The following is an 18,636-nucleotide window of genomic DNA, read 5'->3' as shown; positions in this document are numbered from 1 at the left end:
ACCTTGTAACAGGCCAAGTTTATGAGCAGGTAAAGCCAGGTGATAAACAGATCAATATAAAGAAGAAGAGGGAAAGGGCAAAAGGGGACAAACACAGCCCAGTATCAAAAAGGAAAGCAGTAAGAAAAGGTGGGAAACAAGGTGGTGAAGGATAGAGTAAAGGAAGAATCAAAGCCTGGAGATTAATGTGTATGGAAAAGATTCCTCCCCCTTAGTCAGAGGATGCAGTGAAAGAAAAAGATGAGAGAAGCACTGGTGGTAAAAAGGACAGCAGTGGAGCACTGCAGTTGAGGGGTGGGTGGTAAAGGGCAGCTAACGGTATGGAAAGGGCTGGCATTGGGTAAGGGAAGTGGTGGTGGCAAAGAGGACAGTGAGGAAAGGGCAGGGGCAGGATGTCAGCTCTACAAAGGGTGGGAAGAGCAGCAGTAATACAGAATCACAGAATCATTAAGGCCAGCTGTTCTGGCAGGAGATTGTACTGGGTCTGGATGGGATCGAGTTAATTTTTCCATATTTCTCAGTCTGTATAGTACTAGGTTTTGGATTTGTGACTAAACCAGTGTTGGTAACACACTAATGTTTTTGCTGTTGCTAAGCAGTGTTTGCACAGCATCATAGTTTTTTCTGTTTCCTCCCTAGCCTTCCTCCACTCCACACACTCCAATGGGAAAGAGACTGGAAGGAGACACAGCCAGGATAGTTGACCTAACTGGATGAAGATATATCCATATCACACAGCATCATGTTCAGCAACAAAACAGGGGGAATAAGGAGGGAAGAGAGTCCTCCAAGGTAACTATTGCTTAGAGGTTGCCTGGGCATTGGTCAGCATGGGAAGTGGTGAGTGATTGTTTTTGCATTGTTGTTTTTTTCCCCCACCTCTTTCCCTTGCTTATTAAACTGTCTTCACTTATTATCTTCACTCATTAACTACATTAAACTGTCCTTATCTCGAGTTTTCTAGCTTTTGTTCTTCTTGTACTCTCCTCTATCCCACTGGGATGGGAATAAGCAAGAAGTTGTGTGGGAGTTTGCTTCTGGCTGGGATCAACCCACCATGGAGTCAAATACTGCTGCCTGGAAAGGCACTGAAGGCAGGCAGCTAAGGAGTTGGGAGGAGAAGCAGCTATGGGAAGTGGTAAAAGGCCAGCTGCATTACAGCTGCAAGCTTACAGGCAAGGGGGGTTTTGAGAGCAGTCGGGAAACAGAATAAGGCTTGCCAGGAAATGAAGTAGCAATCACAGGCAGAAAGTGCTGGTGATATGACAAGAGCAAAGCTTCAGGCTGTGTAGGAATGGGAGAGGTACATGTCTGACAGGCTGGCAAGAGGAGTGGGACAAGCAGGGAAAAAGGTGAGAAAGAACAAGGAAGACAGCAGATGCAGCTTCTGGGCAATGTGGAGAGAGCAGGCAGCATTTGGGCTACAAGCTGAGGATGAACAAATGCAGCAGATCAAGGCTTGAGAGGACACACTGAGTACAGGGTGTGAATGAGGTGCAAAGTGGTGGCAGGGGGCTGGCAACAGCAGGAGAGAGCAAACACACTCCTGAACAGAAAGCAAATGTGGTCCAACATGAAAACTGAGCACGGTCAGCAAGTCAGGTATTGAAATGATGTGATGAGTCCAGGAAGAAGCAGAGTAGGGAAATGGTGGTGCACAGCAAGAAAAGTTTGAGAGTACAATCCAGAAACGTGGCTTTGAAAAGCCATAGGAAGGATATGTTTACAAGCATGAGAATCAAGCAATGGCAAGAACAAGCTGGCAAAATAGGCACTGAGAACGTGTAGCTAAGGGAGATGGTGAAGGCAAGCAGCAAAAGAAGGGGCTTGTTCTGTGTAAAGTTGACCATGGGCAGCAATACATGCTAGTGACATGGGAATGAGTCAGTGAAGAGAAGTGGGGAGTGCAGGGGGAAGGAGCAAGTGGAAGGGAAGTTTGGCGATGAAGGTGAACGGTGACATGTAGTGAGTGAACAAGCATGGTCAGCGGATGGGAAACAGAAGTTGTGAGGGCTGTCTGCAAACAGGGCAGCTCCAGAGAGGTGGAGATAAAATGAAACAGCAGGAGCAGGCAGGATGGCAAACAGGGCAATAAGTAATGGCTTGGCAGGCTGATCTGAGAAAGGTCCTGGTCATTCGGGGAGAAGAGCAAGCAGTAAGTGGAACAGTAAACAAAAATAGTGTGGGTAGAGAGCAAACACAGCTTCTGGGAGAAGAGGAGGAGGAGGAGAGGAAACAGGTAGCAAATGGGGCTGGCCAGAACAAGCAGTGAATAACAGTGGCAAGACATGTGGTGGAAAAGAGAGCAGTTAGGAGAAAGGAAAGCAGAGGCAAGCAGAAAGGTGTTCAAGCTGGGTGGCAAAGAGCAGGGACCGTGTGGGAAGGTGACAATGGGACAGGAAAACAGCACATGAAGCAGTAAACTGAGATGGTGTGGTGTTGAGGGGAGAGGTACTGAAGGGAATTAAGTAAGGCCACACTAGGAGAAATAGGGCAAGGCAGGGACTGATGAGGCAGTAAGGTAAGCAGCAAGTAAGGTGATGTGGCTGCAAGAGACAATGAGGAAATGATGAACAGGAATAGAGGACAGAAAGAGAGAAGACAGTGGTGGAGGTGTGCGGGTGAGCCCAGCAAGGGTAGGCAGAATTGAAACAGGAGATATCGTAAGAGATGGCAGAAAATGAGATGGCAGCAATGCCAGATGCTGTGAATGGTATAGGGTGTCACAGGCATTGGGGCTTGACTGGCATGGCCAGATGGAGGAAGGGGTCAAAAGGAAGTGCAAGTGGCAAGCCAGTGCATGCCAGTGGTGCACGGGGGAAGAGAGAGGAGATAAGCAGGTAGGCTGAAGTAACAGGCCAGATAACAAGTGAAACAATGAAGATGATGAGCAAAATACAACCCTGAGCCTTGCTGTTTGGAATTTATTGTACCTTGAAAATAATTGTATAATATTGCACCTTCTACCTTTTCTGGACATGCTTCTCCCCACCTGACTCTCTCCTGAAGGGGAAAGAACTGGACTCTTCCTCTCTCTTCTCTGTGGCTTTAAATGGAAGACACATTTTTTTCTTAATCACTGTCTGCACAAAACACACGATTCTAAATCTACTGACAGCAATTCTTAGTACTGTCTAGTAACTCTGGGATAGTTACTAACAGAACCAAATCCTTGAGTCTCTTGAATCACAGACAAGCATTTCTTCTTGTCTGTGTTAATGACCTGAGGTGCTGACCTTTCAGCTGTTGTCTCTGCCCTTTTGTTAAAGAGATTTGTTTGGGCATTTGCATGTTACAGCCCAAAAAAACCCTCTGCCAGCTTTCTGGATGGAAAAAAAGGTACAATCCACTAAGCAAGGCCCTAGCAGACTGACTGGAAATGGACATTGTCTAAATCTGACTACTATGGTGTGAAAATAGTTAAAAACTGTCTGTGACTGAAGAAGAAGTTGGACCCATTTTTTATTGGCCTAGTTGGTTTCTTAATAGGGGATTAGGAGGAATTTATTGCTTAAGTCAATTCTGTGTTTACTCACACATCAAGTGGGTAATAAAAAGGATAGATGCAGCGTTAGCAAAGGCCATATCAAGGATTTACAAATAAGGAAAAATGAGAAAGAAATCATTATCTGCTATTTATGTTTGCACCTGAAGTGACTCTGAAACTTTCAAATTGGTCTCACAGACCAGTTACATTCAATGGCAGATGCATATATTTTATCACAAGAGGCAATTCCAGGATTTGTTTAAAGCTGAATCACAGTAAGCAAAGATCAGCTTATCACACAATATCCTAAGGAGGAGCAGTGAGGAAGCCATCCAGTGGAGTTGAGCCTTTCCTTCTAAAGAAGATGAATTGCATGCAGTTTGCTGTGCGGCATGTTTCAAATGAAACGTAGAGGAAAGCAGCCCTACTGACTTTGTCTCAAAACTATGGTCCATCTAAGGAGCCCAGATCAAGTTTGCTGTTAGGGGTTTACAATGTTGGCCAAGTTCCTTTCTCTGCTCAGTGAGAATGCGCTGCAGAACCTATCTACACTGGGTACAGAAACTGCCTCTGGTGACCATATTATTAACTTTGCTCCTCTTACATATTTTGGGGAATAATCAGTGCCTAAACATCATTAAAAATGGAATATGGACCCAAGAGTTCTTCATCAGCTGTTCCCTTTTGGTCTCAGTTTGGTGGCCGGCCTGCTCGCTACTGCTCACCCATGGAAGGACTGACTGATTCTGGTTGTGCCATGCATATGGTGTGTGTAATTAAGCACGGGGGCTGCCTGTAGGGTGAGCAATTATAACACATTTATTTCCTGCATCAAAGAGAACTCACATTTAATTAGTTTTTCCCAAGTGAAACTGATACCATGAGGGACTGTCAGGGAACTAATTTCAGATTGTGTACCATTGCAAGTCAGGTTTCTTTGAAATATTTAAGAAAAAAGTTTATCAAATAAAATACCAGGCTATTGCTGGGTTTATGTCACTCTCTACATAAAAGTAGAAATGGGAAATTAGCTCATTTTCTTCATAATTTGCAAGCTTTACTGTTGATGCACCCCAGTTTTTAAAATCCTAAAAAAGATTAAGGCAAATTTGCCCATGGAAATATAAGATAAAAGCAGTTTGGGGAGGATATCAACACTAATGAAGTCTGGTTTACTCTGGATTTGCATCCTCCATTTGTATACCTTCACCACTACAATAACAATGTGTGTTGGGTTGACCCTGAGTTGATGGACAGTCTTTAAGACCAATTACGCTTCTCACAATTTACATATTTAAACCGCACGGAAAGGCGGGACTTCCCCTTTTGGTCGGAGCTCGCCTGCTGGAAGGTGGGGGGGCTCCGAGCCTCCAGGCCCCGCTGGGCCGGGCCGGGCCGGGCCGGGGCCACTGCCCCTTTCCCCCTTTCCTATCGCTGCGGCACGGACCCTGGGTCACTGAGGGGGACTGTCCCAGAGCCGCAGGCAGCTAAAACCAGCCATGGACTGCTCACAGCTAAACCCATCCAGCGCGGCTTCTGGGGACAGGCGGGTCCCTCTCCTCTCCATGCGGAGCCGGCGGAGCCAGCGGGAGCCGGCAGAGCCTCCTGTCTGCAGCCAGCACACTCCGTGCTGAACTGAAGAGGACACCACGCAGCCAGCAGCACAGAGGGAGCGAGGCTTTCCCCACTGTAAAGCCCGAACAAGAACACTCTTCAACATGGCGGCGTCAGAGTCAGAGAGAAAGAGAAGTGAGTCACGTGGGACGGAGCTGAGCATGGCGACGGGAGAAAAGAGGGCGGTGCTGCGATTCTGGCGCGCAGCTTAAAAGAAACCTTCTTGCATGCCGTGGTAAGAAACTGTAATACCACAAACTGTTTGTCTCTTTAATCCATTTGAAGAACATGGCGGGGGGGGGGGTGGAGAATCAACGTGTGCCTATGAAGTTTGTGAAGAGTGCCTATGCCAGGCTATATAGAAGTAGTAAGAGGCTGTTAGAGACTTGTGGCGAAGGAAAGCCTCTGTGTGCAGGCCAAAATAACTTATCCTTAAAAAGATGAATAACCCCATGTGATGGCCCATGTTCTGTAGTGTGAAAGAACTGTGAAATTCTTCATGGGAGAGATGTTCTACACATAGCAGACTGTTTGTTTCCGGGCGGGTCTGCTATTGGTGGCAGTTTGGGAACCACGTGCAACTGAAGGAAAACCCTTTTTTCCTTAAGCATAAGAGAGAGACTTTTCAAGAACTGCAACACTGACTAACATCCCATGTTCTGTTATCCCTTGTGTGAGCTGGATAAAAGGAGAGAAGTGCTGGAAAGAAGGGGGGGGGGGGGGAATTTACTTTAATTTTGTTTTGTTGTTTTCTCTTTACTTTTAATTCTGTTAGTAATAAAGCTCTTTCATTGTACTGCAACTGTTTAAGGTTTGTGGCCTGCTTTGCTTTTCTCCTAATTCTTATCTCACAGAAGGAAAATAAGTAAATAATGAATATTTTGAATCAAAACCACTACATTTAATTGGTGTTTCTGCCCGGTTTCAAACTCAACCCGCTACACAATGTTAGATTTTCATTAAAATTATTAACAATCTGTCCCCTCCTCCAGCTGGTATGAGGTATCATCAGTGTTCTCAACTATTGCTGACTCTCAAGGTCACAGGACAACTCAGGTTTCAAAGGACCCCAGGAGGTCTCTAGTCCAAATTCCTACTCAAACAGAGTTAAATGTGCCATCAGACCAGTTTGTTCAGAGCTTCTTCCTGCTGGGTCTTGAAAACCAACAAGGGCGGACACTGCTCTTAGAGGCAGCATCATGCTTGTGATGCAATCTGCTCATCAATGGAGTTCTAATCTGGGTCTTCCTCCTCCACGCAGCCTTTGATTTTTCCCAAAGCTGGTGAGGATGCAGTACCAGAGACTGCAGGATGTGCTTTGCTGTCAGATCATCTAGAAGTCAACCAATGGCAAGAGTCCCTCATGGGGGTGAGGGCGAAAAGATGAACAGGTGGGCAAATCCACACAAGCCACACGTACAAAAGCATCCTATTTCCCAGGTGTCCTATTTCCCAGGCATTCTATTTCCCAGGCTAAAATTACATCTGCAAGCACTGAACCTCTCCACAGGAACTCAGATAGGACCATAAAATTAATTTATATTGACAGTTTCTACATTCTGAAGAAGCATGTAGTTCCCAGTTCCTATTTTAAAAGCAATGTTAAGATAAAGCGATGCTCTTCTGCCTTGCAGGAACAGCAGCTGGACAGAATGAGCTAAGAGTGTTTTAACATAAAGCGCAAAGGAACAGTGTCAGTCACCTCAATGATCTTTATTATTTCTGAAAGAGCATTATTAGGATCACTATCTCTCATTACTATGTTTCCATCTGGCACCTCAAAAAACGCTTCTTGAAATAGATGAACTTACGTCACTCTGGATCTTGTCCTACTGAGAAAAACTATCATGTCAGGTCCATGTGTGCTGGTTTTGCTTGGGGTGGCATTAATTTTCTTCACAGTGGCTGGTGTGGGGCTGTGTTTCTGATTTGTGCTGAACACAAGGTTGATAATACAGAGATCTTTTTGTTATTGCTGAGCAGGGCTTACACAGAGCCAGGGCCTTTTCTGCTTTTCATACTGCCACACCGGCCAGGAAGTTTAGGGTGCATGGGAGGCTGGGAGGAGACACAGCCAGGACAGGTGACCCAAACTGACCAAACCTATATGACATCATGCTTAGTATATAAAGGGGGGGGGGGGGGGGGGGGGGAAGAAGGAGGATGGGGGAATGTTTGGACTCATGACGTTTGTCTTTCCAAGTAACCATTATGTGTGATGGGGCCCTGCTCTCCTGGGGATGGCTGAACACCTGCTGCCCACGGGAAGCACTGAATCAATTCCTTGTTTTGCTTTGCTTCTGTACGTGGCTTTCACTTTCCCTGTTAAACTGTCTTTATCTCAATCCACCAATTTTTTAGCTTTTAGCCTTCTGATTCTCTTCCCAATACCACTGGTGGGGGAGTGAGTGAGTGGATATGTGGGGCTTGGCTGCTGGCTGGGGTTAAACCACAACATCATGTCAAGTCATGGTTTGATCTGGTCCTTGCAAGTTCTCTGCTGCTACTTTACCAATCCTGCTTGTGGAACATGTCAGATACAGTTCATCTGTCAGACTATGAGTTAAGGTATGATCCCAGCCAGGGTAAAAGTGCTCTACAAATAAGCAAACAAAGCCTGAGTCTCAGAGGAAAGATCAGCAGTGTGCAAGTAAATATGAACAAGATCAGTTAGAGCTATTTTATAATTGGCTGAAATTGCAGAGGGTTCAAATAAACATAAAAATAAACAAAACACAGCATAAAGAAAAAGGAGTATGAGGGCACCATGCTTGCACCAAGCTTTATGTGTGAAGAGGTTGTCATACAATAACAAATGAAGTTGTAATGACAAATAGGAATGGGTTAGCAAGTTGTTCTCAGATGCACCTAATCTAGCTATTTAGATGATAAGCCATATAAATCCTTGTTGTGTCATCTAACCCTCCATTGTGCAACTACTATGATCAGGGAGATGTTAAATGTCAAGGAATTTGTTCATTCATTACATGATAGGATGACAGCTTACTTGAAAGGCTTCCTGATAAAAGGGACAGAAGACATGTTTCTTGGTTCATGCTCAAATAATTTATTCAGCCCAGACGAATTGTTCAACTTACAGAACTACAGTGAATTAATTACGTGATGCAAAAGAAGCACGTGTGTGCATTTTCTTGAAACCAGAAAAATTATGAACTTGGTATAAAAAGCAACCCGATCCAGCATATTTAGTTTTTCAAACCAGTTTTAGATCTATGCAAGTTTTAAAACATCTACACAACAGTATGCATGGGAGAGATATGGGTAACTTTTGGTAATGTCTAGTTTTCCTAAATACTGAGGCTGTAAATCTCTGAAAGCCGTTTATTGGCAAAGACTTTTGTTCAGAGACCTTCATATGAATGATGAATAGATTGAATTAAACCACCTAGAAGATTTTAGGACAAAGTCAAATTAGCTCCATTAGTCTCAAAAGTGATTAAATTGAAAGAACTTTCTTATAAACTTGGAGTAATAAGAGCTTTTTAACAAATCCAGAAGCTATTATCCCTTAGAAATGTATGACTTGAATGTTTTGTAATGAATCTGTGAAATATCTAAGTTAAATTCACAGTAGAATACACAGTTTTTATTTTACTCCTGTCTTTTTATACTGTTTTTTCTCTTTTTAGAATGTGTAAAATTATGTAACTTATAAATTAAGGACTTTTTTTCTGAATGTGACATCACTTTCTGCTTTTCTTGATAAAATGGGTTACTGCCTGGTGCCCCTGAGGGCTACATATGCTGATGTGTTTTGTGTCTGATCTTACAACCAAATGATATGGCCTTATTGCAGCTCTGACGTGATAAAATTTAAAATATTGCCTTCAGTGAATTACATAGGTTTTTCACTAGAAAGTCTTCTGAACTCCCAAATGATTTTGCAACTGATCTCTGGTGCAAGAGACCATTTTTGTGTATTCACCAGCCTTTGAGCATGCAGAAATGTGGCAGGAACATATGTTACACTGAAGTCTCCAGGACTCCTAGTGCCCCCAAGTAAATGTTGCAAACATGATAGGAAATGATGAAGATGCTTTCCCCCACAACAACACAGTATTATTACCATTATTAACCTTTCTATGGCTGTTATTATTTAGAGGATCTTGAGGTTAGTACTTGATCCCCAGTGGTAATTAGTTGTACCCCAGCCAATTGGTTTCAGACTGTAGATGAGAAGTAATAAATGCAGAGACAAGACTATGACATGAAAAAGCTGAACAGAGAGGGGAGAAGGCAATAACTCCTGCACATATCTGTATGTAAAACCCAATTTGATTGAAAGGTGACAGTGACCCTCCCAGTATCCTTCTGGACAAGCTGTCCAGCTGACATGAGCAGGTACATGGTGCAAAGGGTGAAGAACTGGCTGAAGGGCAGACCCCAAAAGGTTGCAGTGCATGGGGTTACATCTGGCTGGTAACCAGTCATCAGTGGTGTTCCTCAGGGCTTAATTTTAGCGCCAGTTCTGTGCAATATTTGTATCAGTGATCTGGATGGAGGAGTTGAATGTGCAGTTGGTAAATCTGCAGATGAAACCAAACTGGGAGGTGCTGTTGGCTGTCTCAGGGGACAGGAGGCTTTGCAAGGGTGTCTGGATAGATTGGAGCATTGGGCAATCACCAGTGGCATGAAATGCCAGATTCTGCATCTGGGATGGAGTAACACCAGACATGAGACTAAACTGGGAGAGGAGTGGCTGAAGAGCAGCCCTGCAGAAAGGGATCTGGGGGAGCTGGCTGACAGGAGGCTTGACAGGAGGCAGCAGTGTGTGCCCTGGCAGCCAGCAGGGCAAACCTCATCCTGGAGTGCATCAAACACAGCATCACCAGCTGGTCAAAAGAGGCGATTATCCTGCTGTATTTAGCATTGGTGGATACTTGAGTACTGTGTGCAGTTCAATTTAAGAAGGATTTGAAGGTACTTGAATGCATCCAGAGAAGGACACCAAAGCTGGGGAAGGGGCTGGCAGGAATGTCCTCTGATGAGTGGCTGAGGGCACTGGGCTTGTCTGGTTTGGAGAACAAGAAGCTGAGGGGTGGCCTCACTGCTCCGTACAGCTTCCTGAGGAGGGGAAGTCATCTCCAAAGTGTCCAACCACCAGTGTCTGAGGAAAAGCACATGAGCACTGAAGTCTAGTCCTGCCAGGACGTGGGGGTGCTCACAGGCCTCAGTGGCTGGGACTGGCCTCTCCTGGGACCCACACCCCCACCATCTCCTGCCAAGGGCCCAGGGGAGGTGTCCCAGCTCTGCCTGGGACCTTCAGTCCCTGCCTGAGCCCTGCTGTAGGTGCGCCCATCTCTGTTCTGTTCTCCTGGGTGGGCCTGGGACCTGCACTGCAGAGCTGCTCTCCAGGGTGGAGCCCTCAGACCTGGGTCGAACCTTGTCATGCAGAATGCTGGGTGTAACATGGCATAACTCTCCTCCTCCTCCTCCTTCTCTCTCTCCCCTCTCCCTCTTCCTATCTTCCTCTCTTCTTCTCTCCTTTCTTCTCTATCTTATCAAGCAAGTAAGGTAATACCAGGTCACAGAATGGACTTGGAAGTTGATCAACAGTGACATCTGATTTCCATGTTTTCTAATTAATATCAGGATGGCTTAGGTTTGGCAGGTTGTATGCATTTTGGGGTGGAGTTGCTTGCTTTTGGGTGGTTGCATTGGTGGAGAACTTGCTGTTGGATGGTCTGTTGGTGTAGTGACTGGGGATCTGATCTAGCAGCTTGCAATCCTATTTACACCTGTGAATAAAGAAACAACATTCTCCATACCAAAGGCTTTACTATCAATATAAATGAAACATGACAGGTAATTTCATATCCAGGAGGTCTTTTTTTTCTTTTTTTCCTCTTCTGAAGCTGGAGTTCCATTTAATAATAAGGGCTGTCACCTTTTAATCTGAAGCACTATGAATTTTAAATATTAATTCATGCAGTTTTACTTTTAGCTTAAAATAAAGCTTTGCTTTATGTTGTTGGGGTTTTTTTTACATATATGAATCAGGTCTTAATATTCACATTAGGTTGTCTCAGTTGCTTGCATGATATTAAGAGTTGTAGTTTACATTCTGTTAGTCACCCCTGGCTGCTTTGTCTTCACTAGGCACGGACCAAGAACTCTCTCACACCAGAGGCGTCTCTGAGGGAGGGTCCAGGGTCTGCTAGACACGAATTGTTATTCTTCACTGCTTTCTAAACACGAGTTGTGGGAGGCAGGGAGGGAGGGAGGGAAGAGCTAAATGAGACGACCAGTGGTCTGTGCAAAGCTGAGAGACATGAGACTCAGGATCAAGTCCCAGGTATGCTACAGAATTCCTTCATGAGCTTTCGAAATCAGCTTTAGCTATGCTTACCAGATAACTTGCAATGCTGTGGAAATATTCCTAAGCTAATTAGGCACCAAGAAGAGGGCTGCCATTCACACAGCACTCTATTTAGGCTACTTAACCCCCTAACTTATAAGCTGAGTATCTTCCAGGCTTGGGTATCCTCACAGCTGCACTGTATTTGTAAACATCCCTACTCCATGTTTCAGCCTTTTTCTATGAAATCCTCCTTTCCTGATTACACGTTTTTGACGAATTGCAAGGAGAGGTGCTATTTCTCATGCTATGTTTGGATGGCACCTAACAATGGATGTCATAATCTCTACCCAACAGTGTGATACAAGTAAACAGGAGTGATCCGCTATTATTTGCTTGTACTGCTCTATCAGACAGAGATAGCAAGCCAATTTTACACCCTTCAGAGCGAAAACATACGTAAGCCTGTGGGTAGAATGATAAGATTGTAGATTGGATTAATCTTTCAAGAAGGATAGCAGGATCTGTATCACCTATCAGACATCTGAAGTGGTCTGGATGAACTGTTTTGTTCCAGTAGTGAGACAGATTAAAGGCAAAAAAAAAAGAAGGAAAACCAGACAGAATATCACTTAGACAGCGAAACAGTGACCACCACGAAGTCACACCCCAGTGGCTATAGTTCTCTTTCCCAGAGCACCTGGCTGGCCTGTAAGGCTTCCCGTTAGAAGCTGTCACAAGCTGGTGCAGGGGCCAGTGTCCCTGCATGCCCAAGGAACCCCTGCAAGCTGGCATCTCTTAACAAGGGAAGAAGACAGGCTGTGCTACCTTTTCAGTGATTTCTGCCTCCAGCTTGCTAATGACTTCTTTCCCCACTCCAAAAGCTACCTGGCTCCCTCTGTCTCTTTTTAGCAGTCTGCAGTTACTCTCATTTTGTTCCAAAGGATGCACTTTAAGTGAGACAATCTGATGCTGGTTCAGAAACTTGCGTGGCAGCCCGCCCTGGCTGTCCTGCACCTTGTCCTCCTCCTCTCTACTTGTGGTACTATCTACCAAGTGTTTCACCACTACTGAATCACAAACACAATGGCAAATAAAGCAGAAAGGGAAGAGATAAAGTGCTTGCCTTCTCTGTGTTGAGCCATATAGCCTAACAGCTGGTATAGAATATTCCCAGAAGCCAGCTACCCTCCCAGCCATGAATTGCATGGCACTCTACACCTAGTGTTCTGAGGCATGCTGGGGTTTTATTTACAGGATTTTGATCTTATTTTTGGCTCTTCTGAATCATAACCCAAATACTGCTGTTATACTACGGATCCAAGGGTCACAAGGGCATGCTACAATTATGAAAGATTAATGAGATAATTCATTAACCTTTGCACTTTTGACTGCTCGGAAATATCTCATCTGTGTTATTTTAAAGAAGAAGAAGGGGGGGAAAAAGTCTTAGTAAAAGGAAGCAAAATACTTTGGTGTTATTAGTACACTTTTTTGCCAGAATTTAGCACTGTTTTATTTTCACTTTATCTTCTCTGTCTGCTTACACCTTCCACTGCTCTCCTTCCCCTGCTTTCTCCGATCTCTCTAGGCCTGCTCTCACATCACCCTGAAGAAAGCAATGATCTTCTCAGTGGTAGAGGGGCATCTCAACAACAAACCATGCAAAATTCAGAGAAGTTTGTACTCTAATGGCTGTGGTTTTAATCTTCTTTCATTTTGTGACAGTTTTCCAACAACCCCATGATTTAATGGTGATTTTAGGAGCAAGTTTATTGTAGGTAAAAGGAGGAAGGTGACTTCCTATTCATGTAGCTGCTTTATGACTACTCTAAAGAAGTATGAAAACAACTCTAAAACACATATCTAAGAAAGGAAAAGTTTACTTTCTGAGACTAAGTATTCTGTATATCAGGACAGTTTTAAACTACGTTAGAAATTTGTTTCTGTGCTGTAGTGAAGAAAGTGAGGAAATGAGAAAAATCACAATAATTACAACTTTTGTCAAGCAGCCATTTTAATGTGTTCAGATTTTGCCTTAGATAACTCATTACCTAGGTCTTGATTTGCTATTTTTTTGGGTCATACTGTACTTTGAATTTTTATAGGAATTAGAATTCAGTGGATTAAGCACTGTACACAACATTTTCCCACAGTGCTAAATTGCTTTTTGAGTCTCTTAAATCTCATTGAAGTCCAGTAAGCCTGAGATTCCTGAATCATTTAGGTGTTCTTAAAGCTCTCCTTTAGTTTATTCTCTTTAGGGGTTACAGCCCTAACTCCAAAAGCTAATAGTTTAAAACTAGACAAGATAGTGAAATAATTGATGTGAGCTTGATTTCATGGAGGGGGGAAAGTGAAAGATATATTAAAGGAGAAGGTTACACACATGTCTAAGTGCATCACGTAAAGCTAACATACATCTTTTCCTACCCTTCTTCCTTTCATTCCAAGATTTAGTGGTTTGTCCATGTCCATGCTTGAATTAGACAAAGGCACCAGTCTGAGCTCTTGCTGCCACAGTCCCTGCTGATGTAATCTCAAGCTGGTCCATCTCATCTCCATAGTCACTTTATTGCCTGTGTTAAGGAAACATCCAACATAGCATCCCAAGCAAGCTCTTTTACCTCTGAAAAACTGTGAACTTTGCCTTTTTTATTTGTCTGTGGGATCCCCTATTCTCACTGGGGTTGTGTCAGTAACACACTGTGCTTTTATGAGACTTGTTCTTTTCCTCCTATAGAAAGAAAATGGAGGAGGAAACACTGATGACCTGTGACTCCAGAATATTGCTCTATACTCAGTAATGAACCTGCTTCTGGATGGAGAGATGGGATTTGGGAAACACTGAGGAACCTCTCCCAGAAGAACATGATTTGCCACGGGATGGACATTGAGTGTAAATCGCTGTCCTTAAATCTCAGACCTGTAACAAGCTCCTGGCCCACCCACTCTAATTCGGCTGATGCTGAATTGTCATATCCTAGAGGTTTTCTTTGAATTTTTTAGTTTGCTTTTGGACATAGAGGCTCTTAACTAATTAAGAACAACTCTTAAGATTGAGGTACCTGTTGGTGATACCCAGTTAAGCTTGCATCACTTTCACCAAAGACTGTGGGTAAAAATTTGGCCTCACAGAAATTACTGCATAAAACTCCCATGAGGGAGGCTGAGATCTTGTCCCATAAGAACAGACAAAGGTCAACGGCCCTTAGCAGCCTTTTCATTTGCCAAAAGAAGGCCTAAATCCTTAATTTCATTCAAAATTTGCACCTATAGATAGATTAGTAGTTTAGCTAACACCTAAAACTTGCAACATATTTTTGCTGTCTGACAAAGAATCCTGGAGTCTGGAGAAAGGCTAATGCAGTCGAACAGTAACAAATTATTTATAAATGAGCATCAGGCCTTGTGTTGCCTTGCCAAGGCCTGCTTGGAAATGCCCATCAATCACCTTTAACTGGTGTGCCTAATCTCCCACTTCAATTTAAGGGCCTTTTTCATCTTTTTTTCCTGTAAATATACCGAGTTTTTGCCTCCTCACAGAGGAACTGGTGAAGGTCAAACATCAGTCCCTCTTTTTATACTGGACGATTTAAAGTCTATAACGATGAACTCTATATTGAATGCTTTTCTTAGTTCAAGATGTTTCTAACTTGGGCTTTTCACAAACTGTTATTGATCTCCGCCTCCAAACCAGTAAATCCTTTCGTGTAGTAATTCCATAAATACAGCAGAGTTGGGAAGGCTTTGAATGTTCATTTGATCAAAAAGATCCAAATCTGTCAGATAAATCTATAGCTCTTGGTGGCAGCTTTGAAGGTGTTCAATCATCTTTCCTCGGACACTAAATGAAATGCCTTGAGTTCATGTTTAATTTTTCTTGCTGTGCTTCCATGACATCTGTCTTAAGTATATTGTCCTCAGGTGACTGTTAATTCAATATAGTTTGCATTTCTCATTACGAGAAAGAGGTTATCCACTTAATAAATTTAACTAACTCTTTTCTCTTCTTTTAATTAATGGTCACAGACAGATATTTCAGGAGGATGGAGGAAGTAGAATAATTACCTGAATATGCCTAATGTCTTCCTGTAAAGTTCTTTAAAAACTGGGTTAGTAACCTCTAATTCCTATTTATTTGGACTATTTATAATAAAGCCCATAAGAATCTCCCTTGAAAATATTTGGATTGGGTGAAATTGACTTCTTACAGGCACAAAAAGAGGCAGCACTGGCTACTAATTTAGATGTAGGGTCTGAAACTGATTGCCAAGCGCTCTTCTTGGCTCCTTGTTCTTTAGCTGCTTGGCAATTTGGGAAAAGTAGCTGCCTCAACAATTATAGCTGGAGGGACTTCTTCAATTTGGTAATAGATGCCTGTATTCTGTCTGTAATCTCTGTATTTTTACTGGTAACATAATTGTCCTGCTACCTGGAGTATGTCCTTTCTTCGCTCTATAAGGTGTGGAAACAATATTACAGAGATGAGGATAAGGGGTGTTTTTCTGCAGAAATGAACTGTCATCAGATTCAGAATATATCTCTTTTATTGCACATCGTTTTATCATGCACTACAATAAATGTTCAAAAACACATCATGCAAAGTATCTCTCAATGACACGTACAAATCAAAAACTCCTTACTCTATTAGGCATTAAAAACATCTATTCATTAGTGATACTAGTTTTTACGGCATTTTATAACTTTCCTTATTTCTGAGGCCTCGTCTGTGTTCAACAAAAAATAACCTCCTGTTTCTGTACTATAGAGACAATCTTATGCCTGTCTCTCTCTGCTCTATAGGCAGTGTCCTAATCTGAAAGATATAGTCTGAGTAAAATTCAGAGGAGCTGTTTTTAGTCTGAATTTGACTTCGAAGTTTGCTGCTTCTGTTTCAGACTCAGAGAAAGAAGATTTGTGTCTGAGAGTTTGTCTTCCCATTTTTTGTTAAAATCTCTAACCTTTTCCTTCCAGCCTTGACTTAATTATACATTAGCATATCACAGTTACTGCAATACTACTACTGTCAAAAGAAGACAGTAGCCAAAGACTGATTTGAAAAAATAAAGTTGCCCTTGCAGGGCCCTAGATTTGAATTGTTTATTGTTCCTTTGGATAAAACCATCAGGTTTTTGGTTTCATCTAATTCACTCTTGGCTATATATTTTTCCTTCTGATATTCCTGTAGTCTCCCAAGACTTTCTCTGATTTTAAGAAAGCAGTTTGTTGGCCAGATAAAACAAGGACACAACTATACTTAGCTAAATCAAGGCCTTGTTATGATTTTTCAGTTTCTTTCCCAGGAGCTTTCACTTTAAAATTCCTCTCAGTTTATCAAACAATCCCTAATTGCTCTTTAACATCCAGTTAAGTTTAATGTTTTGTATATTTTGTATTCAAACAAAAAAGTTTTGTTGATCATTTATGCTAGGTATCAAGCTCTGCTTTTTCCCTTCCTCCTTATTCCCAAATGTCAGGTTAATGCAACCAAGTGAAATTCTTTTATCACAAGCAATAAAGCCAGTGGTTGTTAAATAGTAGTCTATCATTTGAATTGGCTTTGTTGCACTTCTAATGAAAAGCGTGATAAAAGAACTGCATAGGAGCCCAAAATAAATCTTTTAGGGTAGTAGTTCTGCCTTGTAAAGGTTTGCAAATCCCTGAGCTTGATCACAGAGAAACTACAATATTTTTGTTATGGTGCCATGTTGAGTCTGGCAAATGTTCACAATGTTTGAAAACAGTGATCAGTTATTAAATTTCTTTCCAAATATGCTTGTGTTTATTAAAAAAAATAATAATCCATCCTCCTTGTCCATTAAACGTCCTGCCTTCCAACAACAACAAAAAAAATTGTTATATTTTTCCTGTAAACTAAAGTAATATATACACACACATACAATTGATATATATAACAGGTATTTGGAATGTCAGCTTTAAGTCCTTTGAAGCCTGCAAAATCTAGGCAGGAAAGCAGCCAGACTGTACTTCCAAACTTTTTTAATATGTCATCACATTTGTGAAGGACTGGTTTTGCACCAGGGAGACTAGCAGCAAAATTTAGAAGACTCGATCTAAGAAACATAACAAAGGATGATTTGAAGGACTTTACAGTAAACACATTTACAGTAAACACAGTGCTGTTAAATCAGTATATGCCAATGAAAAGTACATGTCACCAGCAGCTCTCTAAAACTTTGCTTAGATCGAGCACCCCCACCATTTTAATCTGACGGAACACATGCTCTTAAAACCAGACAACCTGCCAGAAACTGACCAAAAAAAAAAAAAATTGGATAAAGTGGGTCAAATTTGACATCCATTTGGCAGATAACAACACCTGCTGTTCACCTGTCTGCATTCAAAGAGCTGGCCAGCTTGAAGTTCATCAGCATCGCATTTGTTCAGGGTCTACCTTATGAATGACTGCCTGTGAAGTTCCAGGTGAGTGCCTTCTTCCATTTCTTTTTACAAGGGAAAGGAGATACTCAAAATAAACTCATGGGGGATGAAAAGTAATTGGAAAATAACACTCCTCCTGAAACACTCCTACAGCAGTTTTAACCCAGAGTACATTTGGATAGTGCTCTACACCATATTTGGCTTACTTAATGTTTACATGACTCGATTTCTTTTTTGTTCTCTGCTTATACATGGATCCTGGTACAAAGTGGTAACCCATTAATGCTTCTACACTAAAGAAATATACACAGAGCACAAAGAACAAGAAAATTAGAAGATTCCCTGGGCTGACGTGCAGTCTGGCTAACATGGAAACTGGTATGAGCCATAACCCATCAGAAAATACATAGAATAGAATCATAGAATAATTAAGCTTGGAAAAGGCTTTCAAGATCATTGAATCCAACCTTTGACCAAATAACACTATGACCATTAAGCCATGTTACCAAGTGCCACATCTACCCATTTTTGAACACTTCCAGGCATGGTGACTCCACCACTTCCGAGGCTTAACCACCCTTTCCCTGAAGAAATTTTTCAAAATATCCAACCTGAACCTCCCTTGGTGCAACTTAAGGACATTTCCCCTTGTTCTGTCGCTGGTTGCCTGGGAGAAGAGACCAAGCCTCAGCTCACTACAACCTCCTTTCAGGAAGTTGTAGAGAGAGGTAAGATCTCCCCTGAGCCTCCTTCTGTCCAGGCTAAAAACCCCAGCTCCCTCAGCCACTCATCTGAGTACTTATGTTCCAGA

General features: G+C 42.5%; 1 long non-coding RNA gene across 1 annotated transcript; it reads left to right on the top strand.

The window, feature by feature from the left end:
- The first annotated feature begins 664 nt into the window (after window positions 1-664).
- Window positions 665-16,148, top strand: LOC125335081. The gene is made up of 2 exons (XR_007207336.1): window positions 665-792; window positions 14,164-16,148. It is a non-coding gene; the product is annotated as an uncharacterized LOC125335081 (long non-coding RNA).
- The last annotated feature ends 2,488 nt before the right edge of the window (window positions 16,149-18,636 follow it).

This window comes from Corvus hawaiiensis, chromosome 1 (assembly GCF_020740725.1).
Source record: "Corvus hawaiiensis isolate bCorHaw1 chromosome 1, bCorHaw1.pri.cur, whole genome shotgun sequence".
Taxonomy (NCBI): domain Eukaryota; kingdom Metazoa; phylum Chordata; class Aves; order Passeriformes; family Corvidae; genus Corvus; species Corvus hawaiiensis.
The sequence above is the reverse complement of the archived record's forward strand: the minus strand, read 5'-3'. Positions and strand labels throughout refer to the sequence as shown.